At 39.4% G+C, this 27,808-nt stretch overlaps 1 pseudogene across 1 annotated transcript; it reads right to left on the bottom strand.

Annotated features, from left to right (window-relative positions):
* Window positions 1–4,959: 4,959 nt before the first annotated feature.
* LOC307096431 (histone deacetylase 3-like) lies at window positions 4,960–6,244 on the bottom strand (annotated as a pseudogene). Its single transcript has one exon. The product of its transcript is annotated as a histone deacetylase 3-like (transcript).
* Window positions 6,245–27,808: the final 21,564 nt, after the last annotated feature.

Here is a 27,808-nt window from a genome sequence, read left to right as displayed (position 1 = left end):
CTGGAGCTGGATTTAGGTGTAGTCAGGAGGTTTTGTTTCCCTCCTGAGGAAAGCTAGCCATGAGCTTGCTGCCCACCCTCTCCGCACGTCCTGAGTAAGCCAGCCACGTATTCAGCTGCCCGCCCTTTATTTTTATTTATTTTTATTTTTAAAATATATTTTATTGATTTTTTACAGAGAGGAAGAGAGAGGGATAGAGAGTTAGAAACATCGATGAGAGAGAAACATCGATCAGCCGCCTGCTGCACACCCCCCACTGGGAATGTGCCCGCAACCAAGGCATATGTCCTTGACCGGAATCGAACCTGGGACCCTTGAGTCCACAGGCTGACGCTCTATCCACTGAGCCAAACTGGTCTCGGCAGCCCGCCCTTTATGTGCTCACGGGTCTCCACAGCTCCTCTGAGTCTCAGTGTCCTTTTCTCTTTCCTTCTAGTTGTAAAATTTCCACTCAGCCAGCTTTCCGGTGGTTCTGGACGATGTCTGCTCTGTCTTCCAGTTGCAGTTTTGAAATTGTTGTGCGAGGCAGCAGTATAAGTGTTTACCTATGCCGCCATTTTGGTTTCTCTCTTAATGTGTCTCTTAAGGTCGCTGTTTCTTTATTGATTTCCTGTCTGGAAGATTTATCCATTGATTTCAATAAGGTGTTGAAATCACCTACTATCACTCTGTTACTGTTGATCTCTCTCCTTATGTCCATCAATTTTGCTTAATATGTTTTGGTGCTCCTATGTTGTATGCAAACATGTTTACAAGAGTTATAGTCTCATCCTAGCTGATTTGGCTTAGTGGACAGAGCGTTGGCCTGTGGACTGAAGGGTCCCAGGTTTGATTCCGGTCAAGAGCACACGCCCAGGTTGTGGGCTTGATCCGCAGTAGGGTGCGTGCAGGAGGCAACCAATCAATGATTCTCTCTCATCATTGATATTTCTATCTCTCTCTCCCTCTCTCCCTTCCTCTCTGAAATCAATAAAAATATATTTTTAAAAAAAGGGTTATAGTCTCTTATAAGATTGATCCCTTTTTCATTATGTAGTGTCATTCTTTGTGTCTTATTATAGCATTCATTTTAAAGTCTATTTTGTCTGATATAAGTATTGCTTCCAGCTTTTCTTGCATTTCCATTAGCATGAAATATCTTTTCCATCCTTTTACTTTTTGTCTCTGTGTGTCTTTCATTCTGAGGTGGCTGTCTTGTAGACAACATATATATGGGTCTTATTTTATTATTCATTCAACCACCCTACGTTTTATTGATTGAAGTATTTAAGCCATTAACATTTAAAGTGATTATTCATAGGTACATATTTATTGCAATTTTATTCATTATAACTATGTCCCTCTTTTTTTTCATCTTAAATAAGACCCTTTACATTTTCTTGTAATATTGGTTTAGTGCTAATAAACTTTTTAGCTTTTCTTGTCTGAGAATCTTTATTTCTCCTTCAGTTTTAAATAGTAGCCTTACTGTGTAGAGTAGTCTTCGTTGTAGATTCTTGCTTTTCAGCACTTTACATATTTTGTGCCAATCCCTTTTGTCTTAAAATGTTTCTGTTGAGAAATCTACTGACAGTCTTATGGGATCATCCTTGTAGATAATTGTTTTTCTCTTACTGCTTTTAAGATTTTCTTTGTCTTTAAGCTTTGACATTCTAATTATGATGTGTCTTGATATGGACCTCTTTGGTTGATGTTGTTTTGTTCTCTGTGATTTCTGGGCTTGTGTGTCCTTTTTCTACATCAGGCTAAGGAAGTTTTCAGTTATTATTTCTTCAAATACGTTTTCAATACCTTGCTCTCTCTTTTCCCTCTGGTACACCTATGATGTGAATATTGTTATGTTTCATGTTTTCCCAAAGGTCCTTTAAATTGTCATCATTTTTTTAAAATTGCTTTTTCTTTTTGTTCCTCTCATTGGGTGTTTTTTGTTACCTTTTCTCCCAAATTACTGATTCAATCCTGTGCTTCATCTAACCTACTATTGATTCCTTGTAGTGTATTCATTTCAGATATTGTATTCTTCATTTCTGACTGGTTCTTTTTTAATGTTTTCTATGTCCTCTTTTATGCTTAGTGTTTATTTTATTTCTTGCTGAGTTCATCCATTTCTCCCCCCTTCCTCATGTTCATTGAGCATCCTTATAACCATTGTTTTGAACTCTGTATTCGGTAGCTTGCTTGCATTCATTTCATTTAGGTTTATTCCCCTGAAGATTTCTTGTATTCTTTAATTTGATTTATGTTTCTTTGTCTTCCTATTTTTGCTGCCTCCCTGTGGTTGTTTCTATGTATTAGGTAGATCTTCTGTGTCCCTGAGTCCTGATAGGTTGGCTTTATGTTGTAGGTGTTGTCTGGTACCCAGTGGTGCAGTCTGCCTAGTCATGTGAGCCAGCTTCTTCAGGAATGTACATTGTGTGTTGTCTGTTCCCTCCTGTTGTAGTTGAGCCTCGATTACTGTTAGCATATCAGTGGGTGAAATTGACCCTCAGGCTGGCTGATTATCAGGATTGTACACAACTATAGTGTATGAACTTATGTACTTTGACTGACCCCATAGAGCAGGATTCAACAGGATCTGGTATCTTCTGAGCCTCCCTTTGGGTGTGCTGCATTTAGAGCTAACTGAGTGGTGCTCTGTTGTGGTCTGAGACCAGCCACTGGGTGTGTTGGTTCTGGGGTCTCTTGGGAAATACTCTGGTGAAAATCCATATCAGACACTGCCTTTTACTGGCCCAGGACCACTTGTTAGGAGTTCCAACATGATCCATCAATGGTAGCTACCTATGTTCAGCTTGGATGCTCATGGAAATAGTCCCCCTATGAACTGAAAACACTTTCCACTAGTACTGGGCCTGGGGCAGGACAGTTAAAGGCCCAAGTCACCCTGAGACCTGCCACTCTTGCCAGCTACCCATAGACTTAGCTGCTAAAAGAGCATAAGGCAGAATGTGAGTTGGCTGAACCAGGGTCTCAGGGTATCACCAGTGTGGGGCAAATGGTGTTCACCAGGTTAATACAGATTCATATTTGGTGCCAGTGCTGGGCCTGAGGCCACTCAGCAAATGTATCAGGGTATACCACGGCCACCCACCACCCACCTGGTGCCTGTGGACATGTATGGTAAGACAGGGGTCTCAGGGAGTTTTCAAAATGGAGGTTCTTGGGTTCACTAGGCTAATGCAGATTCAGATTTGGGTGTGTGGTGAGAGGGCTCAGCACAGGAACAATGGTGGCTGTTTCTCTAGCCCTCTCCCTGAATTCACACAACTCCGTTTCTCTCGGTATGTGTCTGGCACCCACCAAGCTTGATGGAATTCCTCACAAGTTTTGTTTTCTTTAAAAAAATATTTTTTATTGATGTCAGAGAGGAAGGGAGAGGGAGAGAGAGAGAGAAACATCAATGATGAGAGAGAATCATTGGTTGGCTGCTGGGAATCAAGCCCACAACCCAGGCATGTGCCCTGACCAGAATCAAACTGTGACCTCCCTGTTCATTGGTCAACACTCAACCACTGAGCCATGTAGGCCAGGCCCTCACAAGTTTTTAAAGAAAGACTTCCATGCTGGCCTAGGCTGGTTGCTGCCAAAAGAGCCCTGGGCTGTCCAAATGTTGGGTGTTATGGTGTCTCAGGGAATTGTTATAGTGGAGCTAGTGGAGTTCACCAGGCTCATACCGAATCATGTTTGACTGTATGAGGGGAGTGCTTCACACAGTGACAGTGGTGAATGTCCCTCTAGGCCTCCCGTTGGAGTCACACAACTCAATTTCTCCCTGAATGTCTCTGGCAACCCCTGAGCTTGACAGGGATGCCTTAAGAGTTAAAAAAACAATTTTTAAATTTATTTTTCTGTTTTAAAATTTCTTTATTGATTACGGTGTTACATATGTGTCCTTATTTCCCCATTATTCCCCTTATCCCCCCATCATGCCCTCACCCCCTGTTGTCTGTGTCCATTGGTTAGACTTATATGCATACATACAAGTCCTTTGGTTGATCTCTCCCCCTTATCCCCACCCTCCCCTACCTTCCCTCTGAGGTTTAATGGTTTGATCAATGTTTCTCTGTCTCTGGATCTATTTTTGTTCATCAGTTTATGTTGTTCATTATATTCCATAAATGAGTGAGATCATGTGATATTTATCTTTCTCTGCCTGGCTTATTTCACTTAACATAATGCTCTCCAGTTCCATCCATGCTGTTGTAAATGGTAAGAACTCCTTCCTCTTTACTGCAGCATAGTATTCCATTGTGTAGATGTACCACAGTTTTTTAATCCACTCATCTGCTGATGGGCACTTAGGCTGTTTCCAAATAAAATTTATTTTTCAATTGCAGTTGACATATAAGCATCCTTGAGAGGTTTTTAAAAATAATTTTTACAAAAAATACCAACTTGGTTTATTAGATAAAAACAGTGGTAAAATGGACATAAAGCCAAAAGTTAGAACAGGAGATTTTCACATTATCCCCCAACTCAAAAATGTACTTCCCATCATCTGGGGTTAATATGTTAAGCTCTGGTTCCCTAAAACCCCTCACTGTTCATCTACACTGGAAGCAAGGCTTGCAGTAGAACCCATGAGAGGAGGATGCCATAGGCAACCTCAGTCCTGATTACTCCTTTATCCTTAAAATTCTCTGAGCTGGAGGGAAGCAGGGAAGGAATAAGGAGGCCAGAAGCGCTGGGACTGGAATATAGGGTCCTTTGCCCAAGATGTTCTAGAGATAGCTATCCTTGTCTCATCTAATCCCAAATAAGTACCATTATCAGGACTTAGGAGGGAGAAGAAAGGAGATAGTTGGTTTGAGAACCAGTTGTGGCTTCCAAACAGTCCCCTAGCATTGGTAAAAGCAGTGAAGGCAACCAGTCCAGGACTGGGGGACCCCCACCTTTTTCCTCCCACCCAATCAAGAGGTAAAAAGGAATTCCTTGGGGGCACAGAAAGCCCAGCTGCTCTTAAATCTCCACATCGTTTTCATTGTCATTGTCAAGGTCTCTGTCATAGAACTCATTGGGTGCCTCTGGCCTGCTGTAGTTCTCCTCAGGACCCCTCTCCTTTGCATCAGCCTCATCAGTCCTGTCATAGGTCAGGAGGTCTGCGGGCACACCATGAATCTGGACACTAGGCCCATGGTTCAGCATCTTCAGATTTTCAAAGATTTTAGACTCTAGCGGATCTGGTCCAGATACTGGCGTGAGTTCTGATTCTTGATGCAGATGCTGACATCTGGATGGAGCATGAAGTTTGGGGCAAAGTACTCAAAGTATTCACTTTAGGGAAGCTCCTCACTAATGGCCTCTTCTACCAGAAGCAATGTCTCCAGCACCAGGCAACATTTCGGACAGTATAACTATCACCACCTAGCAACAGTAGAGGAATATTGATGCTCTTAACATGTTCAACGCATTCCTCATGTCCTCGTATGCTGAGGTTGAAGCAGCCCAATTCATCACAGCCCAGAGAGTCAGCTCCACACTGGAAAACAATGCATGTGCTTTGGTAGAAGTCCACCACCTGGTTGATAACCAGCTGGAAAAGTTGCTTATAACTCTTGTCATCAATGCCATCCCACAGGGGCACATTGAGACAGTAGTAGTGGCCTCCTTCTGCTCCAATTTCATACATGTCACCTGTGCTCAGGAAGAAGTAGTTTCCATACTTGTGGAAGGACACTGTCATGACCCGGTCAGTGACGTAGAAGGCTTCCTGAACCCCGTCACTATGGTGGATGTCAATATCAATGTAGAGCACCTGAGGGTGGTACTTGAGCAACTCCAGGATGCCAATCACAATGTCATTGACATAGCAGAAGTCATAGACCTCAAACTTCTTGGCATGGTGCAGACCTCCAGCCCAGTTAATGGCAATATCACAAATTTTGTTCTTCAGCTGGATTGCTCCTTGCAGAGATGCGCCTGTGTAACGGGAACAAAACTCAAAAAGCCTGGGAAACACCGGGCAGTCACCACCCACATTGAAGGCATTAAGGCTCTTGGTAAAGCTTTGCATATTGGTGGGGCTGACTCTCTGTAGGAAGTCAATGTAGTCCTCAGAGTAGAAGAAGCACATGTCATGTTGGGAGGCCTAGTATGGCTTGAAGATGATTATCTTCTTACAGAGCCCATAGTGTAGGACCAGACTATGAGTCAGTGCCAAGTGGTGAGGCTTCATAGGGTTCCCAGCCCCATAGTGGAAGTTGCCCACATTGGGGTTGTAGAATTAGGCCACAGTTTTTGCCATGGTGCCCGTGGGACCAGGCCCCGCACCTCAGCCGCCTGCCCAGCTGCCAGCCCCCCTTGGAATGTTTAAAGACTGCAACTCAGGCCCGGGATGGTTGGTGCCAAGAGAGCTTTGGGCCATGTGCAAGTTGGATAGGGTGGGGTCCCAGGGAATCATCAGGGTGGAGCTAGTGGAATTCACCAGGCTAATGCAGAGTCAGATTTGGCTTTGTGGGAGGACAACTCAACAAAAGGACAATGGGAGCTAAGAGCAATTTAAAGTATAATGAGTAGAATTAATTTCAAATGTATATCACTCCAGTTCATAATTTTGCACTTGGGTATACATCACTTTACATTGTTTTTCTCTGTTCAAGGCCTTTTAGAAATTAAATAGCTTTGTGCACATATTAATACATATACTTGTTTATTATTTTATATCATAAAAATCATGTACAACTATTCTTTTCTATTGAGGTCTGAAGGGGGAATATCCTTCAATGAGTACTTTTACATATGTTTTCCCATTTTATTTTATATATTTATTTATAATATGTTTTTATTGATTTTAGAGAGAGAGAGGGAGGGAAAGGGAGAGAGGGACAGAAACATTAATGAGAGAGAAACATGGAATGGCTGCTTCCTGCATGTCCCCTTCTGGGGATCAAGCCAACAACCTGGGCATGTGCCCCTACCAAGGATCAAACTGGTGACCTCTTGGTGTATGGATAATGCTCAATCTACCTAGCCACACAAGCTGGGCCCATTTTATATACTTTATTGTTTTTACAAATGAATCATAGAGAAGATAAAGTTAATTGCCCAAGGTTACCCAACTAGTTAAGGGTACAGCCAAGCTTCAAAAACAAGTCTGTGTAACTCCAGAGGCTATGCTTTTCCCACTACCTCACAATGCCTACAGGAAACTACTTTAAGTTCTTGGAGGGCTTTGTCTTTTTTTTTTTTTTAAACCTAAGCTGTTTCCAAATAAACTATAGAAGAACTGAATAGCATAGTATTCAATTCTTTCTATATATTTTGGAAGTAGTATTTTCAAAAGGAATTATGTTTTTGTTTAAACAACCAGGGTTCTATGACTAGAGTGTTTCCAAATAAGGGTGCCTTTCCAAAAATTATTTGCTCTCTTGGCAGTCTCCATACATTCTTTGTGAATTCAGCTACATTTCCCATCTTCCTTGTTTAGCAAAGAATCATATGTTAGTAACATTTTTTGAAAGGTGTGGCCTGGTAATTTTTTTTTCAGATTTTAAATGGCTAGGTTTCCTGGCCTCATAAGGTCAAATTGTGGTGAAGCCAGCTGATAAGTTAAGCATTTTTAAATTGACTTTTGTTTGGATATAGCTTTGTGTAGCCATGAATGTGGATATGATTTAGGAGTGAAAGCTAATGCCTACATTTTAAGACACAGACATTTCAGTCTTTTCATAAGTATGAGACAAATTCCTTTGTGTCAGAATATGTTGTATTTTTTTCTTGACCAGAGCAAAAAATATCATTTTATCATTATACGATAAAAAAGTGGGTTTAGGAGAACTGACCCTTAAGTTGAATTCATTGTGGTGACACTGGTTAATAAAATTATATAGTTTTCAGGTGTACAATTCTATAACACATTATCTGTATATTGTATTATGTCTTCACCACCTCAAATCAAGTTTCCTTTCATCACCATTTATCCCCGCTATACCCTCCACTACCTCCCCGCAACTCCCCTTCCCTCTGGCATGGTGAAGGGATTAAGGGACCCTTAAAATATATACAGCGTGTATCACTCTCAGACTTCAATCACTGTTGTTCAAAAATATAACTATTTTCTATTACATCTATATTTCAGACTTTGAGCCCCAAGAGCTCTATGATGGGAGACTGGTGGGGAAAACACTAAGCTCTTTCCTTTTTAGACTCTTCACCTCAAGGCTGTAACATCGTACTGATATCTTATGTGGTGCCAAGCCATTGGGAGGTACTGGGGTGAGTAGCAGTGATGAGATGACAGACATATAGTTATTAATTGGAGGTCTATATAGATGACTGCTAAGAGGTCTACTCTCCTGGCCAACATGATCCCTTCAAGTCAGAGGTCCCAGGATGCTTTCCCACTGCTGTTGGGACTCAGGAATCTTTGCCACCCTCTGCATACAAACCTGTCTGCCAAGGAACACCTCACAAATATTGCTTTCAGGGGTCTTGATGTTTTCTTGCTAGAACTGCTATGAAATAAAGTAAAAGGTCCTTGATGCTCTTCAAGAATCTCTTATGGTTTCCTCTCCCCAAGTTTGGAAGAATCCATTTCTGTGGGGAAGCACGGGACTTGGTTGGAATGTCTATAAGGAGGATTCTCCGGAAGGTGGGGGCCTCTGGGGGGACCTTGCCGAAGGCAGAAGCCCCTACCTTGACTTTTCCAAACAAGTCTGATCCCCGGGTGTTTTACTAGAATCTTTATGTTTAGACTTCAAAATGTCCTTGTTTAAAGGATGCATGTGTTTTCTCAAGGATGCTTACTCTGCTGATAGTATCTAATAGTTAATTTTAGTTCAAAAGGCAGGTGAATGAGGCTACTTGGTGGCGATAGCCAAGTAGTCCCTTAGCCTCTCTTTCACAGAAACATGTGCCAGAGTAATCCATTCATCCGTTGTTCAGTGTCTCCTGGTCAGTTCTGGCACATTTCTACTGTAAGAAAAAGCCTTCTACCTCTCTATACTTTAATAGTCCTTTATCCTTGTGAAATGTCTTCTTTTATGAGCTTAGGCTTTTTGAATCATTTAATTTTCAAGCTACTTCTGTTTTTTGCTAAGGTTCTTTACCGACCCCCCTCCCCCAGCAATGATAACAGAGTCAGGTACCTACTTGAATGGAGGGAATATACTGAGAAAAATTAGTTGAAACCTCAAGTTATTGTCATCACTTTATTCATTAGGACCAGTAAATTGCTTTTCTGTAAACTTTTCTCATGACTTAATGAACTTTGATCTGAAGTCCAGAAAGAACTGTGGTATAATGACCTTCATAAAAACCAGTTTAACCCTGTAAAAGCCAAGTTCCTAAAAGCCCCACAATAAAAAGTGGGGCCATGATGCTGAAGAAACGGATGCTCTTATGAGAGTTTCACTTCTTTTTCTCATCATAAAACAACTTCATGGAAGCTGCCTTTGCTTACCAACCTCAGCAGCTGGGCTGTCCTCTCCCTTGGCTCTCCTCAAACTCCCCCTTCCAATTGTTCCCTCCTTACAGTTCTGCAGCTCTAGGGAGCAACCAGACCTCCTGAGGTAGCTGCTTGGTTGAAGTCTCCAGTGAGAGTAAGGGCCATGTCTACAAGGATCTACAGGATCAATCATTTTCAGATGGATTTAAGGTGTTCTAATTATCATTGATACTGATTACAGAGCAGTTAATTGGGCTGCAACAAAGTAGTAATTTTCAGAAACAAAACCAGTAATACGGTCAGACATGCTGTACTGGAAAAAAATGTGCCTCAGAAACAGATCAGGGAGTTAAAAGAGCTTGTCTCAGTTTATATAAAAAGTTCATGATGGAAGAATGTAATTAAAAGTCACCTCTGAGACAAAAACCACATGATCGTATCAGTTGATGCAGAAAAAGCATGTGACAAAACGCAACACTCTTTTTTGATAAAAAAAAAAAACTCTTAGAAAAGTTGGAATAGAGGGATCATACCCCAACATAATAAAAACCTTATATGACAAACCTAAAGCCAACATCATACTCAATGGGAAAATACTAAAACCATTTCCTCTAAGAACAGGAACAAGACAGGGATATCCACTTTCACCACTACTGTTCTACAGAGTATTAGAAGTGCTAGCCATAGCAATTAGACAAGAAGAAGAAATAAAAGGCATCCAAATTGGAAACCAAGAAGTAAAACTGTCATTATTTGCGGATGACATGATATAATACATAAAAAACCCTAAAGACTCCATAAAAAAACTACTAAATTTAATAAATGAATTCGGCAATATAGCAGGATACAAAATTAACATCCAGAAATCTATGGCATTTTTATACATCAATTATGAACTCACAGAAAAAAAAACTAAAAAAAATCCCATTTACCATTGCAACAAAAAATTAAGATACCTAGGAAGAAACTTAACTAAGGAGATAAAAGACCTATCCTTGGAAAACTACAGGATGTTGAAAAAAAGAGATAGAGGAAGATATAAACAAGTGGAAGAATATACCATGTTTATGGATTGGTAGACCAACATCATTAATGTCCATTCTACCCAAAGCAATCTATATATTCAATGCAATCCCCATTAAAATACCAACGGCTTATTTCACAGACCTAGAACGAACTTTCCAAAAATTCATCTGGAATAAAAAAGACCCCAAATAGCCACAGAAATCCCGAGGAAGAACAACAAAGTAGGTGGGATCTCAATACCAGATATTGATCTGTATTACAAAGCCACTGTTCTCAAAATAGCCTGGTACTGGCACAAGAACAGACATATAGATCAATGGAATAGAATAGAGAACCCAGACATTGACCCAAACCACTATGCTCAATTAATATTTGACAAAGGAGGCATGAACATACAATGGAGTCAAGACAGCCTCTTCAATAAATGGTGTTGGGAAAATTATACAGATACATGCAAAAAAATGAAACTAGACCACCAACTTACACCATACACAAAAATAAACTCAAAATGGATAAAGGACTGTATGATGAGAAACAATAAAAATCTAGAAGAACCCATAGGCAGCAAAATATCAGACATATGTTGTAGCCATATCTTTACTGGTACAGCTCCTAGGGCAATGGAAACTAAGGAGAAAATCAACAAATGGGACTACATCAAAGAAAAAGCTTCTGCACAGCAAAAGAAACCATCAACAAAACAACAAGAAAGCCCACTGCATGGGAGAACATATTTGCCAATGTTATCATTGATAAGGGTTTAATCTCCAACATTTACAGGGAACTCATACAACTTAACAAAAGGAAGATAAACAACCAATCAAAAAATGGGCAACAGATCTAATAGATACTTTTCGAAAGATGACATACAGAAGGCTAAGAGACATATGAAAACATACTCAAAGTCACTAATCATCTGAGAAATGCAAATCAAAATGACAATGCCTTACCATCTCACACCTGTCAGAATGGCTATCCTTAACAATTTAACAAATGACAAGTGCTGGCGAGGATGCGGAGAAAAAGGAACCCTCATGCATTGCTGATGGGAATGCAGACTGGTGCAGCCACTGTGAAAACAGTATGGAGTTTCCTCAAAAAATTAAGAATGGAACTCCCATTTGATACAGTGATCCCTCTTCTAGAAATATATCCCAAGAAATCAAGAACAACAATCAGAAAGAATATATGCACCCTTATGTTCATAGCAGCATAATTTACAATAGCTAAGATCTGGAAACTGCCCAAGTACCCATCAGCAGATTAGTGGATTTAAAAAAAAGTGGTACATCACAATGAAATACTATGCTGCTGTACAAAAGAAAGAACTCTTACCATTTGCAATAGCATGGATGGACCTGGAGAGCGAAATAAGCCAGTCAGAGAAAGATAAGTATCACATGATCTCACTCATTTGTGGAATATAATGAACAACATAAACCGATGAACTAAAATAGAACCAGAGACACTGAAGCATTGAACAGACCATCAAACCTCAGAGGGAGGGCAAGGGAGGGTGAAGGGGTGGGTAAGAGATCAACCAAAGGACTTGTATGCATGTATATAAGCATAATCAATGGACACAGACAATAGGGGGGGTGGGGTGAAGGCCTTTGTTGGGGGGTGAACGCAGGCTGGGATAAGTCAGTGGGGGAAAAAGGGGACATGTGTAATACTTTCAACAACAAAGAATTAAAAATAATAATAAAAGAAAAAGAAAAGTCACCTCTGTGTGATATCTTAAGTGCAGAGTTGATATTCAAATAAATTGCAAAAGACTTACCAGCTGTTTGGTAATGCTAATAAAACAGTAGCATTGATTGATAAGACAGTGCAGTATCATAATTGTCAGCCTGAGTTCCTAAGCTAGTTCTATCACTTATAAACTGTGGGCCTTTTACTTTTCCTATCCGTGCCTCAGTTTCCTCATTTGTAAGATGGGATAATAGTTTTACCTACCTCAGGGGGTTGTTATGAAACTTGAATGAACTGATGTGTGTAAATCACTTAGGATAGTGCTTGGCTCCTAGTAGGTATTATATATTAATTGTTATTATGAAATTATCATTACTTTGGGGAAATATCTCAGTGACATATTCAGAGAAGATAAATGTGTATGTGAAGATTAATGGACATCAAAAGAAAGGCTGTAATTACCTAGGAACTGAGGTAATCACTTGCTCACTGTTCAACAGCCAGGGAAACCATGGGTTCATTAGACAGTGTAATAAATTTAATAGTAGTATGTTTGAAAGATGTAATGTGCTTCAGATACCTCTTTTAAAATTACATGATTATAATGTCTATGCTTATACTTTACTAGAGGCCTGGTGCACAAATTCATGCACAATGGGATCCCTCGGACTAGCTCTCCGACATCCCCTGAGGGGTCCCAGATTGCGAGAGGGCGCAGGCCAGGCCGAGGGACCCCACTGGTGCATGATTGGGGCCAGGGAGGGATGCAGGAGGTTGGCCAGTGGGGGAGGAACCACGGGAGGGCTCCAGGGCATGTCCAACCTGTCTCCCTCAGTTCCGGCTGGACCCCAGCAGCAAGCTAACCCTCTGGTCGGAGCATCTGCCCCCTGGTGGTCAGTGCACGTCATAGTGAGAGGTTGTGTGGCCTTAGCATATCATTAGCATATTATGCTTTGATTGGTTGAATGGCCGACCTGTCTACCGGACACTTAGCATATTAGGCTTTTATTATATAGGATAATGTGATAAGAAGAGATTAAAATGACGAGGGAGACATAAAGTACTCAATATAACTAGTAATCGAAAAGTAAAAATTAAATCATCAATAAAATACCATTCTTTCCCTATTGTCAATGACTAAATCAATTCTACCTATTGGTGAATATGTTTTGAAATGTTATTCTAATACATTAATGCTATTTGGAGAGTTAACCTAAAAAAATATTCCAGGATCTATTACCCTTTGAGACAGCATGGATGGACCTGGAGAGTATTATGCTAAGCGAAATAAGCCAGTTAGAGACAGACAAGTGTCACACAACCTCACTTACATGTGGAATCCAATGAACAAAATAAACTGATGAACAAAATAGACCCAGAAACATAGAAGCACGGAACATACTGTCGAACCTTAGAGGGAAGGTGGGGGTGGGGAGGGTGGATGGTATATGGGTGGGAAGAGATTAACCAAAGAACTTGTATGCATATATGCATAACCCATGGACACAGAGATTAGAGTGGTGAAGGCCTGGGGCAAGAGGCAGATGTGGGTTAGAGAAGGTCAATGGGGAGAAAAGGGGTTATATTGAATACTTTTAACAATAGAGATTAAAAAACAGCCATGGAGATGTAAAGTACAGCATAGGGAATATGGTCAATAATATTGTAATAACTACTATGCTCCACATTCAGCCTCAGATGCATGCTCCAGGACATAAAAAGGAAAAGGAAACAGCAAGGGGACCCGGGAAATGCTTATATGAAACAAACAAACATTGCCTGAAACCTCCAATAAATTTTCTTTTACATGTCATTCATTATCCCTAACTTCAAGTTAACCTTGGGAAACATTGGCATTTATCTGGGAGCATTGCTATAGTGGACAGAACTGAGTTTCTTTAGTAAAGAAGATGGGGAGAATGAATATTAGACTACGAACAGGACTTGTTACATCAGGTGCTATTTAATATAGTAAAAAAAAGAGTATAAAACAAGCAGCCACTCACTCATTATCTTGCTCAGACAAAAGACTAAAGCACTATATACCAAAATGTTAGCAATGTTTACATTTTTGTGGAAGGATTCCAGGTGTTCTTAATCTTCTTATTTATAATTTTCTGTATTCTCCAATTTTTTTTTAACGGTGAACATATACTACTCTCATGATTAGATAAGCAGCAATTTTTAAACGAAAGTGTACAGATGTTTTATTCTGCTGTGGTTAAAACAGCAAACATTGGAAAAACAACCTATATGTTCATCAGTAGAGAACTGATTAAATAAATTATGATACATTCATACAATGTGACATAAATGCTTTTAAAAATTAAATACATCTAAATGCATTGCCATAGATAATGTTTAAGTTATATAAAGTGAAAAAAATTTTAGATCACTATGATCCCATTTATTCTTTTAAAATATACACAAATTTGGCACGCCAGTGTCGCTCAGTGGTTGAGCATCAATCTATGAACCAGGATGTCACGGTTCGATTCCTGGTCAGGGCATATGCCTGAGTTGTGGTTTCAATCCCCAGGGGGGACCTACAGAAGGCAGCCAATCAATGATTTTCTCTCATCATTGATGTTTCTACGGTATCTCTCTCCCTCTCCCTTTCTGTCTGAAATAAATAAAAATATATTAAAAAATAAAATAAAATAAAATATAGACAAATTTGGCCCAGCTGGTGTGGCTCAGTGGTTGAGCGTCAACCTATGAACCAGGAAGTCACAGTTTGATTCCCTGTCAGGGCATATGCCCAGATTGTGGGCTCAATTTCCAGTGGTGTCAGGGGTATGCAGGAGGCAGCCAATCAATGATTCTCTCTCATCATTGATGTTTCTATCTCTCCCTCTTCCTTCCTCTCTGAAACCAATAAAAAATAAAATAAAATATAAACAAATTTGGACAAACATATATATCCTTATAAGCACTGAAGGGGTCAACTATTCCCCAAAGTGTTAACAGTTTTCTTGGGGGAGCAGTATTGAATAAGGGAGTACGTATCCTTTAGCTTAAAAAATGAATACATTTGTTATTATTTGAACTCCTTTTACAACAAGAATAGAGTTTTTATCATTCAATTTAAAGATATTAAAAATAAACAAAAATTCAAATTACTGCAATAAAGGGTTGTGGATTTTAAGTCTCCAAAGGTCTGGTTTTGAGACAGGAACTTTTGCTCCTTTTGGGTGGTGTGGAGCATTTGCCAGGCATGGTGACATATGTGATGTTGCCCTCCACAACTTCAGAAATGCGCTGCTGCATAAATGAGTTGATATAGCATGGGGGTATCAGTGAGGAAAAGGATCACAGACTAAGGGTAGGGAGGGTGGTTGCAGATTAAAGGATGGTTTGCATTAAAAAAGGCAATTCCAAGCTTTAAACACCAAAAGACAAGCCTTCAGGAAGCAGCAGCCAGATCCTTTTCCTTGGTGGTCTTGGTGGATATCACATGAATATTTGCTTTACCTCTTGTTTGTCAATAAAGCTCCTATTGTGGTTCTGCAAGCTATTTGTAGCCTTTCACAGGCGATTTTTCTTTCCTGGGAGATAGTGACAGATGACATTTTGGAGCATAACACACATGGTCCCTGTTCTCTTTCTGCAATCAAAAGGCCCATGATTAGCCCTCAGAAATACTACAGTCTTTAAAATTTTTTTTTTAAAAAATATATTTTTCAGAGAGGAAGGGAGAGAGAGATAGAAACATCCATGATGAGAGAGAATCCTGCACGCCCCCCACTGGGGATTGAGCCCACAACCCGGGCATGTGCCCTGATTAGGAATCAAACCGCGACCTCCTGGTTCATAGGTCAACGCTCAACCACTGAGCCACGGGCCAACTGCAGTCTTAATGTACTTGGTATGAAAATGGCTCATGACAAGGGGAAATGGGACCATGATTTCAAAATGATTTTTCCCCAATTTCTCTGGTTTAAATATAAAGAATGTAAGGCAACATTTTATGCATAAAGCCTACTGTTGGGGATGGTTCTGGAAAAAATATTTCAACTAAAAAACACTGAACTTTTAGCATTTCTGACAAATTAGCCTTTACGATTTTTTTCCTTTTGTAAGGCAAGAAAATAAAACACACAGCTTCTACTCCCAATACTTCATGTTCTCCTTTTTTTTAAAAAAAATATTTTTTTATTGATTTCAGAGAATAAAGAGAGATAGAAACATCAATGATGAGAGAGAATCATTGATTAGCTTCCTCCTGCACGCCCTCCACTGGGGATCGAGCCCACAACCCGGGCATGTGCTCTTGACTGGAATTGAATCAGAGACCCTTAAGTCCATAGGCCAGCGCTCTATCCACTTAGCCAAACCAGCTAGGGCTACATGTTCTCCTTTTGGCAGCTCTATTTACAGTTCTTATTTATATGGTTTATTTAATTAAAAATATGAAGAATTTTCCTTTTTCAAAATCTTTCCCACATTCTGATTCCTAAAATCCAGGCCTCAAGGATTTCTCCATCTGCTCTTCTAATCTCCCAAAGAAATTTGGATGTGGCTCCTTTAACTTCTCTCCTTTCCCTCTCATGCTAGTCCCCAATGAGAGTGAGAAGTCTATCATTTAAAAAGGAAATACATCTAAATGTATTGTCATAGATAATGCTCAAGTGATATGAAGTGGGGGAAAAAACTTTATTTCAGTTTCTGTTTTCTCCTCTGGCCACATCAGAATCAGATATGAAAATTAATGAATATATACACAAAGTGCTTAGGAAGTCATTAAAGATATGGGCAATAGAGTGTAAGTTCTTATAACATTATATCTGTACATATTCTTTTTGGAAATCAGCTACCGGGTTCTGGGGCTCTAGTTAATATTGAAATAGATTGCCTTTCAATTCAATGGTAGGAATGAAAAATTCAAACCATGAAGTGGAAATGACAGCCATGGTTGATGCTTCTCTTTCCTTCTTGCAGGGTGTGCCAGAGGACCTGCTGATCTCTCTCCTCCACCCCCTCAGAAAGGGGTTGTCTAAGCGGAGCTTCTTTGTCTACCAACATCAGCATGTGACCACTGACTCTGTCCTCCAGTTCACCATTGAGACCCACCAGGTCCACTTTCTGGAAGAAAGGGCCCTCTCGCACTGGGGGAGCTTCACCATCTGGAATTCAGGCAAGCAGAGGCCCAAGGCTATATGACTGGTGGCCTGACAGCCATCAACCAGTGCAAGGTTGTTGTGTTTTGCAGCATCAATGAGAATAAGATTTAGAAGGGCTTCTATTGCTGGGGACTCTCAGAAAAGGCTCCAGCCTGGAGTTCTGATCCTGCACTTCTGAGCTGCCCAGTTGCCCTTTATCATCTGTGCAAAGCTGGATCTTTGGGGGTTGGGAGTAGCCATGGAGGAGAACCAGAGGATCCTGCATCTGCAGGAGGGGGAGGGCTTCCTTAACTTCCACTGGGAGACACCCACAGCAGTTACTGCCAGCCGAGGACCCAGACTCAGCTCTGCTCTGTACCACCTCACCTCCCTGCTGTTCCAGCAGGGACTTTTTTGAACTCATTTTTTGAATTAAGTGCTCACTGGACCTGGAGGATAAGACAGCTGAATTCTCACAGGTGCAGCACTGCAGGAGAGGCTGTGGATGTCAGAGGCCTCACTGGAGGCCAAGGTTGACCCTGGACACAGGTCACCTGGTTGTCTTGGACCCCAGACCTTGGCTGTATGACTTTGGCTAGTCAAGGGGACTCTGTGCTAGTCTTTTTCACCTACAATGAGAAACTGCTCATTTAGTTCAGGGGGGAGGCATGTTTTAAGGCTAGATACTAATGTAGTTTAGTAAAATTTGCTTCTCAAACTTTTTTTTTAAACAAAAATGTATTTTGTGAAACTTTTCCCCCATTGAAAACTAGCAATCTCCTTTTATGCCTCCTGAAAAAAACAGCTCTATGAAGGTTTCTGTGGATTGTCAAACAAACATACTTAGAAGACCCATCTATGGTAGCAGCATTCAGGGACCAGAGCAAGCCAAGCCATGAAATCGTACCCTGTGTCATTTGGGATGCTGGTGTGCCTGACTTGCTAAATGTTTTGCTAAGCTCTCTACTGTACTGGCTTTTTTTTTTTTAATATGTTTTTACTGATTTCAGAGAGAGGAAGTGAGAGGGAGAGAGAGAGAAACATCAATGATGAGAGAGAATAATTAATTGGCTGCCTCCTTCCTGCCCCCTACTGGAGATCTAGCCTGCAATCTGGACATGTACCCTGAATGGGAATCAAACCATGACCTCCTGGTTCATGGGTCGATGCTCAATCACTGAGCCACACCGGCTGGGTTGTACTGGCTTTTGAGTAACCATCTCCCTTCATGTTCCACATTCATTTCTGATATCTTTAAACAATTATCATTTTCAGAGTTTTGGACAAAAGGAAACAATGCCTTGGCTCCAATATCAGTTCCCTTCATAACGCTAAACATGTGGTCACAACTAGAGTTTTAGTTCACCTTTTCTCCCTGAGGACATAGGTACTGAAAAGAGAATTGGCTGTCTCACTGGTCTCACCCAGGGGATATATAGTTGCTAATATGATCCTATGTAATAAAGAGGTAATATGCAAATTGACCCCCACACCCTCGCATCACAAGATGGCTCCCTCCACATTGTCACAAGATGGCCACCCCATGTCATCACAAGATGGCTGCCCCCAAATTGTCACAATATGGCTGGCAGGGGAGGACAGTTGGGGGTGATCGGGCCAGCAGGGAAGGGCAGTTGGGGACGATCATGCTGGCAGAGGAGCGGTTAGGTATCAATCAGGCCGGCAGGGGAGCAGTTAGTGGGTTATCAGGCCAGAAAGCAGAGTGGTTAGGGGCAATCAGGCAGTCAGTCAGGCGAGTGGTTAGGAGCCAACAGTCCTGGATTGTGAGAGGGATGTCCGACAGTCGGCGTCCCAGATTGGAGAGGGTGCAGGCTGGGTTGAGGGATAGCACCCCCCCCCCCCCAGTGCACAAATTTCATGCACCGGGCCTCTAGTATGATTAATAAGACCACTTGGGTATATGATGTTGTGGCAGTGTGGCCACAGAATTTTGATTTATTCCACAGGCCATTTTGCTATTCTATTACTTTCCCTATTCAAGTCCATTTTTTAAAAAGTTATAGCTATATGGTGGCACAACATTAACAATTTTTATTCAATTTTAATTTTTGACTGTCATAAAATCCAAATTTTAATGCACTGATATGAATCATTCCAAGTTGTTTTGCTCCTTGGGACAACATAATAGCCAGATCTACAAGTTTCTAGTCTGGTTATTAACGTAATTCAGCCAGTCAGGCAGAGATCCAGTCCATCACTCAGCCATTGAACCCCAACAAAAAGCTCATTTTGTCAGTTATAGTAATTTTGTCTAAAGTTTTATAATTTGAGTAATGCTTTTTTAACAGACTATTTTTCCAGCATGCCCTTGGAAAGTGTGTCTGGAAAATGGAGATATTATGGAAAATAGAGAAATAAAAGTAGGGGAAAGGGGGATCATCTTTAGATGAGTTCACCATGTTTGCCTCCAGTTCTGTTTTTAGCATTTGACTGCACAATCTGTTCAAGCCCAGATAAATGATTGCTTCCCAAAGGTCACCATCATTCTTTCCACTCATCTCAAAGCCATTCATCATCATCTCCAAAGTGTGTTTTGACTTATGTGGTACTTTGAAAGGATACACCCAAGGTGGGAGGTGAAGTATTATCAGAGACTAGACACAAAAATTAAATATTTGGCTTTGTTCATGGATGTTTCCCAAATTCAATTATGTACATTCATGCTTCTGCCATATGCCATTCCATTCTTTTTGTATAAAACACCCCTTGATTTCCATGAACAACTGGTTAATTCTCCAAAGTCCTTTGAGATTCAAATTGTCACTTTTTCTAAAATGTCTTCCTTGACTTCTCCCCATAGATAATAAATAATCCAACAATTCCCATTTTGTAGCACTTCCAGTTAGACAGAAAATGTACTTTGTTGAAATCATTATCTTTCATGACTATCCCCAAGCCATTATTTAATCCTGACAACTACTTTATGGGTAGACATTAATCCAATCAACCACAAAGGGAACTGTCCCTTTTAAGAGTTTAAGTAACTTCTTAAGGCTACACAATTAGTACACGGTAGAGGCAAGATTTTTTTTAAAATATATTTTATTGATTTTTTACAGAGAGGAAGAGAGAGGGTTAGAGAGTTAGAAACATCAATGAGAGAGGAACATTGATCAGCTGCCTCCTGCACACTCCCCACTGGGGATATGCCCGCAACCAAGGTACATTCCCTTGACCGGAATCGAACCTGGGACCCTTGAGTCCGCAGGCCGATGCTCTATCCACTGAGCCAAACCGGTTTCAGCTAGAGGCAAGATTTGAACCCAACTTCTGTGGTCTATTTACTAAGCCCCTATAGCATTGTTTTCCAAAAAGTGGCACATAAACCACTGCTGCTATGAGAGATGAATTGGGATGATGCATGAACATCTTGACACAAATGATTTTCGATCTATTCATTTCTGTGCAATATACAGAGAATAAGAAAACAAATCCATTGTCAACATTTTGCCAAATTTGCTTCATATTTATTTAGAAGGAATAAAACCTCTTTGTTCACCTCCCAGATCACTATCCTAAATGTAGCAATGATCATTCCTTTATAAGAGTTTAAACTACTGCTGTGTACATATTTATCAATATACAATATGCAATATTGTTTTGCATGCCTTTAAACTTTATATAAATAGGACACTATATTCTTTTCCACCCTGTTTTGTTCATGAAATATTTTGTTATTGATACACATGGCCTTTGTTCCTGCATTTTTAAAATAAATCTTTATTGTTCAGCTTATTACAGTTGCTCCTCTTTTTTCCCCCCATAGCTCCCCTCCACCTGATTCCCACCCCACCCCTGCCCTTACCCCTCCAACTGTCTTCGTCCATAGGTGTATGATTTTTGTCCAGTCTTTTCCTGCACCGCCCATACCCCCTTGCCCCCAAGAATTGTCAGTCCACTCCCTTTCTATGCCCCTGATTCTATTCTATTCACCAGTTTATACTGTTCGTCAGATTTTTTATTCATTTGATTTTTAGATTCACTTGTTGATAGATATGTATTTGTTGTCACTTTGTTGTTCATCATTTTTATCTTTACCCTTTTCTTCTTCTTCCTCTTCTTAAAGAATACCCTTCAGCATTTCATATAATACTGGTTTGGTGGTGATGAACTTCTTTAGCTTTTTCTTATCTGTGAAGCTCTTTATCTGACCTTCAATTGTAAATGATAGCTTTGCTGGGTAGAGTAATCTTGGTTGTAGGTTCTTGCTATTCATCACTTTGAATATTTCTTGCCACTCCCTTCTGGCCTGCATAGTTTCTGTTGAGAAATCAGCTGACAGTCGTATGGGCACTCCCTTGTAGGTAACTAACTATTTTTGTCTTGCTGTTTTTAAGGTTCTCTCTTTGTCTTTTGTTCTTGGCATTTTAATTATGATGTGTCTTGGTGTGGTCCTCTTTGGATTCCTCTTGTTTGGGGTTCTCTGTGCTTCCTGGACTTGTAAGTCTATTTCTTTCACCAGGTAGGGGAAGTTTTCTGTCATTATTTCTTCAAATAGGTTTTCAATATCTTGCTCTCTTTCTTCTTCTGGCACCCCTATAATTCAGATGTTGGTACACTTGAAGTTGTCCCAGAGGCTTCTTGCACTGTCTTCATATTTTTGGGTTCTTTTTCCTTTTTGCTTTTCTGGTTGGGTGTTTTTTGCTTCTTCGTATTTCAAATCTTTGACTTGATTCTTGGGATCCTCTAGTCTGCTGTTGGATCTCTGTATATTATTCTTTATTTCAGTCAGTGTATGCTTAATTTCTCATTGGTCCTTTTTCATATCCTTGAGGGTCTCACTATATTTCTTGGAGGTTTCTAGAAGATTCTTGAATAACCTTATAACCATGGTTTTGAACTCTATATCCAGTAGTTTGCTTTCCTCCATTTGTTTCATTTGTGACATGTTTCTTTCTCTCTGCATTTTGGCTGCTTCCCTGTGTTGAGAGAGTGGCTTTGTGTGCTAGGTGTCCTATAGTGCCCAGTGGCTCAGCCTCCCCAATTACCTGAGGTGGACACTCTTGGTGCACCCCTTTGTGTGCTGTGTGCACAATCTTGTTGTAGCTAAGCCTTGATTGCTGTTGGTATCACTGGGAGAAATTGACCTCCAGGCCAATTGGCTGTGAGGACCAGTTGTGTCTACAATGGGAGAACTGCTGTGCTGGAGATACCCTTATAGAGCAGGACTTGCTTCAGTGGGGCTTTGGTGCTTACTGAGTCTGCCTCTGAGTGTGTCTGTTATGGATGTGAAGAGTTGTAATCTGGATGGTCTCACTCTGATGACTGGGTACATTGGCTCCTGGATCTCCAAGGAGGTGCAAAATCAGCCACTGCCTCAGCCACTGCCTGAGATCTGCAGATTCTTCTCTTTTTTGGGGGTTTTGAGGTGCCCAGATGAGGCCCAGCTGTGAAGCAATGCAAGCTGCTGTGGAGCCTTGGGTCTTCTTTTGGGAGCTCTGTGGCTCTCTGACCCAGCTGCAGTTTATTAGATTGCAAAAGGCCAGGCCATTCATATGCAAAATCCTCTGCACACAGCTTGGGTGGGGCGAAGTCTCAGGGAATAACCAGGGTGGAGCAAACAGCAATGGCTGCCCATCAGCCCCGTCCTGAAGAGGCCCGTGGGTCTCTGTATCCCGTGGCCCCGTGCAGGAACAATGATCACTGCAAACACCTCTGGAGAAAGCTGCCCTCTCATTCCAGCCTGATGCCAGACAGTCCAGTTTCTCTCCATATGAAGTATGAGTCTGGGTCCCCAAGAGTCTAGCCCGGAACTGGAGTTCATAGCAGTTGGGAGCTTGTATCTCCCTCCTGATTGAAAAAGAGAACAGCGTATCCAGTTGCCAGCCCCTTTTATGAACACCTCCGTACCTCCACACTTCCACACCTCTGTACCTCCTACAGGACTCAATGTGCTTTTCTCTTTCCTTCTAGTTGTAGAATTTCAACTCATCCAGCCTTCCCGTGGTTCTGGATGATATTCGTTTTGTCTTTTAGTTGTAGTTTTAATGTGGTTGTGTGCAGCAGCAAGTTCAGGTGTTACCTATGCCACCATCTTGGTTGTCTCTGCTCCTGCATTTTTAATGCTGTAACCATTCCATTGTATCAATATCAGATTTATTTATACATTCTCCTCTTTACTGATGTATAAATTACTTAAAATGTTTTATATTACAAATAATTCCCCACTTATCATTCCTGTGCATGTCTCTTTGTGTACATTTGCTAGATTTTTCTCTAGGATACAAACCACAAAGCAGAATTGCCAGGACATAGGTTATATGAATCTTCAACTTTACAAAAGATTACAAAGTTGTTCTCTAATATGAGTCAATTTACATATCCACCAGCAGTTTATAAGAATTTTCTTTTCTCAAAATCCTCAACTAACTTCTTAGTTTTAGCTAGCCTTATGAGTGTGAAACATTATTTCACAGGTTATTTTTAATTTGTATTTTCTGATATTAGTAAGTTTGAAGATTGTTTCATAGGTTTATAAGCCATTGGATATCTTCCTTTGTGAATTGCCCATTTGGTCTTGTAGAAATTATTTATTTTAAAAGTTATATCCAGCAAAATTTTTTTTTTCCATACAGTTTTATGAGTCTTGACAAATGCATAGAGTTGCATAATCACTACCACAAACAAGAGATGGAGGTCTTGATGCCCCTTTGTAGTAAACCGTCCTCAGGTTCATAATCCCTGGACACAAATTTATTTTTTCCAAAAGTTTTGTCTTATCCTAAATGTCATATAAATGGAACTATACAGTGTGTAGGTTTTTGATGTCTGGCTTCTTTCATTTAGTATAATGTGCTTAAAATTCAACCATGTTATGTTTTTTCAATAATTTGTTCTTTTTTTGTTGCTGAGTAGCATTCCTTTGTATGGATGTACTACAGTGTGTTTACCCATTTACCAGTTGAAGCATTGCTTTCCAAATGTTGGAAATTATAAATAAAGATGCTATAGCCTGGCTGGTGTGGTTCAATGGATTGAGCGTCGTCCCAGGGACCAAGAAGTCCCAGGTTTGATTCCTGGTCAGGGCACATGCCCAGGTTGTGGGCTCAATCCCCAGTAGGAAGTGTGCAGAAGGCAGCTGATTGATGTGTTTTCTCTCATCAATGTTTCTATCTCTCTCTCCCATTCCCTTCTGCTCTATCCAAAAATCAATAAAAACATATTTTTAAAAAAGATGCTGTAAAAATCGCATATAGGTTTTTGTGAGGTATATGTCTTCATTTCTCATGGGTAAGTACCTAGAAATGGAGTTGCTGGGTATTATGGTGGGTATATATTTGACTTCATAGGAAATTGCCAAACTGTTTTCCAGAATTGCTATGCCATTTTGCACTCCCACCAACAATGTATGTGAGTTCAAGTTGTTCAACATCCTCACCAGCACTTGATATTAGAAAGTATTCAGTTTTTCTCCATTAAGTATCACGAAAACTGTAGCTTTAAAATACATAAATTTATTTTATTTGATTAATGAAATTCACTTTGAAGTTTGCTGTTATTTTTATTATAAATGTTAGTTGGATTTTGTCAAGTGGAGTTTCTCCATTTATTGAGATGATCATATAGCTTTGTTTCTATAGCTTGTTGATCTGGTAAGTTACATTGATTTTTTCCCCAAATGTTGAGCCAACCTTTCATGTCTGAAATAAACCATCTTGATCAAAATGTATTAATCATTTGATATGTGGCTGAATTCAATCTGAGAATATTTTGTTGAGGATTTAGGTGTCTATGTTTATCGGAGATTTTGCTCTGCAATTTTCTTGTAATGTGTTTGGTTTTGGTATTAGGGAAATGCTGGTCTCATAAAATGAGTTAGGAAGTGCTCTCTTCAATTCTATTTTCTATAAGGGATTTTATGAAATTGACATCATTTTTCTTTAGACATTTGTTAGAATTTGTCATTGACACCATCTGGGCCTGGAGTTTACATGTCATATTCTTGCTGGCTTTTTTATTTTACTTTATGAATTGCTTTTTCATATTATTTATTCATTTTCTATTAAGTTCACAGTCTTTACCTTTTTGACTTGCAGTTGTTCTTGTATTTTTACATATTAATTTCTTGTTTGATATTGAAAATTTAAAAATACTTTCACCTTCCATAATTTCTTTATCTAATAATTTTTCCAGTGATGTCCCAAATTGAAAAGAAGTCCTTAATTTTAATATTATCAGATTAATCAGTGTTTTCCTTTATGGTTCATGCTTTTCTAGTTTTTTGTTTGAGAATTCCTTTCCTATTTTGAGGTCACAGATATATTTTTGTATATTTTATCTTATTAACATTGTTGTTTTGCTGTTCCTGTTTAGATCTTTAGTCCACCTAGTATGTCTTTGTATGTGGAGTTAGGTAGGGTCCCAATCATATTTTTCTTCTGATAGTGAGGTGATTTCCCCAACACCAGGTATTAAATAATTTATGTTTCCCTCCATTGATCTGTTTTGCTCTTCTACTCTATTAGTCTATTATTCTCTTTTTTAAAAAGTAAGTTTTATTGATTTTAGAGAGAGGTGAAGGGAAAAGGAGAGAGAGAAATATTGATCAATTGCCTCCTGTACGCACCCCAACTGGGGACTGAACCTGCAACCTGGGCATGTGCCCTGACCGGGAACCGAACTGGTGACCTTCCTGTGCATTATATGGTGCTCAACCAACTGAGCCACATTGGCCAGGGCTAGTTTATTATTCTTGATGCAGCCATTATCATTTCCTTTATAAAGTTGACTTAGCTATTCATAGACATTTATTTGTCAATATAAAATGTAGATCAAATTTATTATTTCTCAAAGAATTCAACCAAAATTTTGATTTGTATTGTGTAGAACTAAAAGTTGTCCCATCCAACAGCATGGACTATTTTTACATGTATTTAAATACTATTTTATTCTTCTATATCTTTTATTGGAGATTTTCTCCATAAAGTCATAAGTAACTTTTATCTTTACATTATTTATAATTTTTTTTGCTATTGTTACTAGTCTCACATTTGATTGTCTTTTCTAGCTGGTTATTACTGGTATAAATAAATATACTTTTTGTAGGTTGATATTTTATCTGGCAACATTGCTGAATTGTCTTAATTCTAATACTTCCAGTTTGTCTATTGAGTCTGTTGCCTTTTAAAGAGAGATTATTATATTCTCTGCAAATAATGACAGTTTTATCTTTTTCTATCTAATTCTTACATTTTTAATTATTTTTATATCAATTGATCAATGCTGACAATAATATATTAATAATAGCAGTGATAGGTGAGAGTTATGATCATTTTTCTGATCTTAAAGAAAATTAATCTAAAGTTTTTCTATTAGTTATAATATTTAGTATAGGCTTTAAAAATATATAACCTTTAACATGTTAAGAAATGTTTCTTCTATTTCTAGTTTACTAAAGAGTTTCATTCTTTTTTCCCCTTCTTTCTTTCCTGCCTTATTTTCTTTTATGGAAGAGAGAAAAGTTAATAATATCTATCTTTTATTGTGAGCTTATGTTCCAGGAACTATGCTATATATTTTACATGCATTGTTTGTTTTTATTCTAACAAGCCTATTATTAATCTTTATTTTACCCATGAGGAAATAGAGCCTCAGAGAAGTTAAATTGAATACACATCAAAAGAATGATGCAAAGCCAGTACTCAAACCTTGGTCAGGCTGACTTCAAAGGCAGAATTTTAATGAAATGCCAACATGAGGCATTATTAAGTACTTGTTTTTATTAAACCTTAATTATTTGCAGTTACCTCTTTAGGTCCTTATTTACTTATTTCTATTTACACTGATTATCTTCAAACTTGAGTAAGCATCCTCTCAGGGATGACCATGACTTCTGGTTTACTTGATCAGCTTTATTTCTATTTTCCACTGAGCTCTCCTTTCAATCTCAGATTTTTTCATCATTAAGAAAGCTCTAACTACCTGCACATTAATTGGCAAGATGGGGTTAAATCACCTTCTGAGGAACATTTGAGATCTTGTTCCCAGGCATTGCTGTCAGTTTCAATCAAATAAACTCATAAAAATTCTCCAAAGACAATCAATTTCTAAGTTAAACTTTCCTCATACTGGGAAGGATCCAACTTTTTACAATTAAAACCAAAGATGTCCACAAGTCAGAAAATTGTTTTGCTTAATAATCTATTTTAATAGTTTTAAACATTTTATTTTGGAATAATTATACTTTGACAGAAAGTTGTGAAAAAAATATACAGGGAGGCCCTGTATACTCTTTACACAGTTTATCCCAGTGGTATCATCCTGTATAACTAAAGTACAATATCAAACCAGGAAATTGATAACGGTATAATCCACAGAGTTTATTCACATTTCATCAGTTTTCATGCACTCATTTGTGCATGTGTGTGCATGTATGCAGGTGTGTAGTCCTATGCAGCTTTATCACATGTATAATTTTGCATGACTGCTACTATAATCAAGATACAGAATTTCCCCATAGCACCCTCATGGTACCCTTTTATAGCCACATCCCTCACCTTCACCCCTACCTTAACCCCTAGCAATCACTACTCTGTTATCTATTTCTAGTTTTGTTACCTCAATAATAATATTTAAATGG

This window comes from Cnephaeus nilssonii (assembly GCF_951640355.1).
Source record: "Cnephaeus nilssonii genome assembly, chromosome: X".
In the NCBI taxonomy this organism is placed as follows: domain Eukaryota; kingdom Metazoa; phylum Chordata; class Mammalia; order Chiroptera; family Vespertilionidae; genus Cnephaeus; species Cnephaeus nilssonii.
This window is presented reverse-complemented; position numbering and strand designations above follow the sequence as displayed.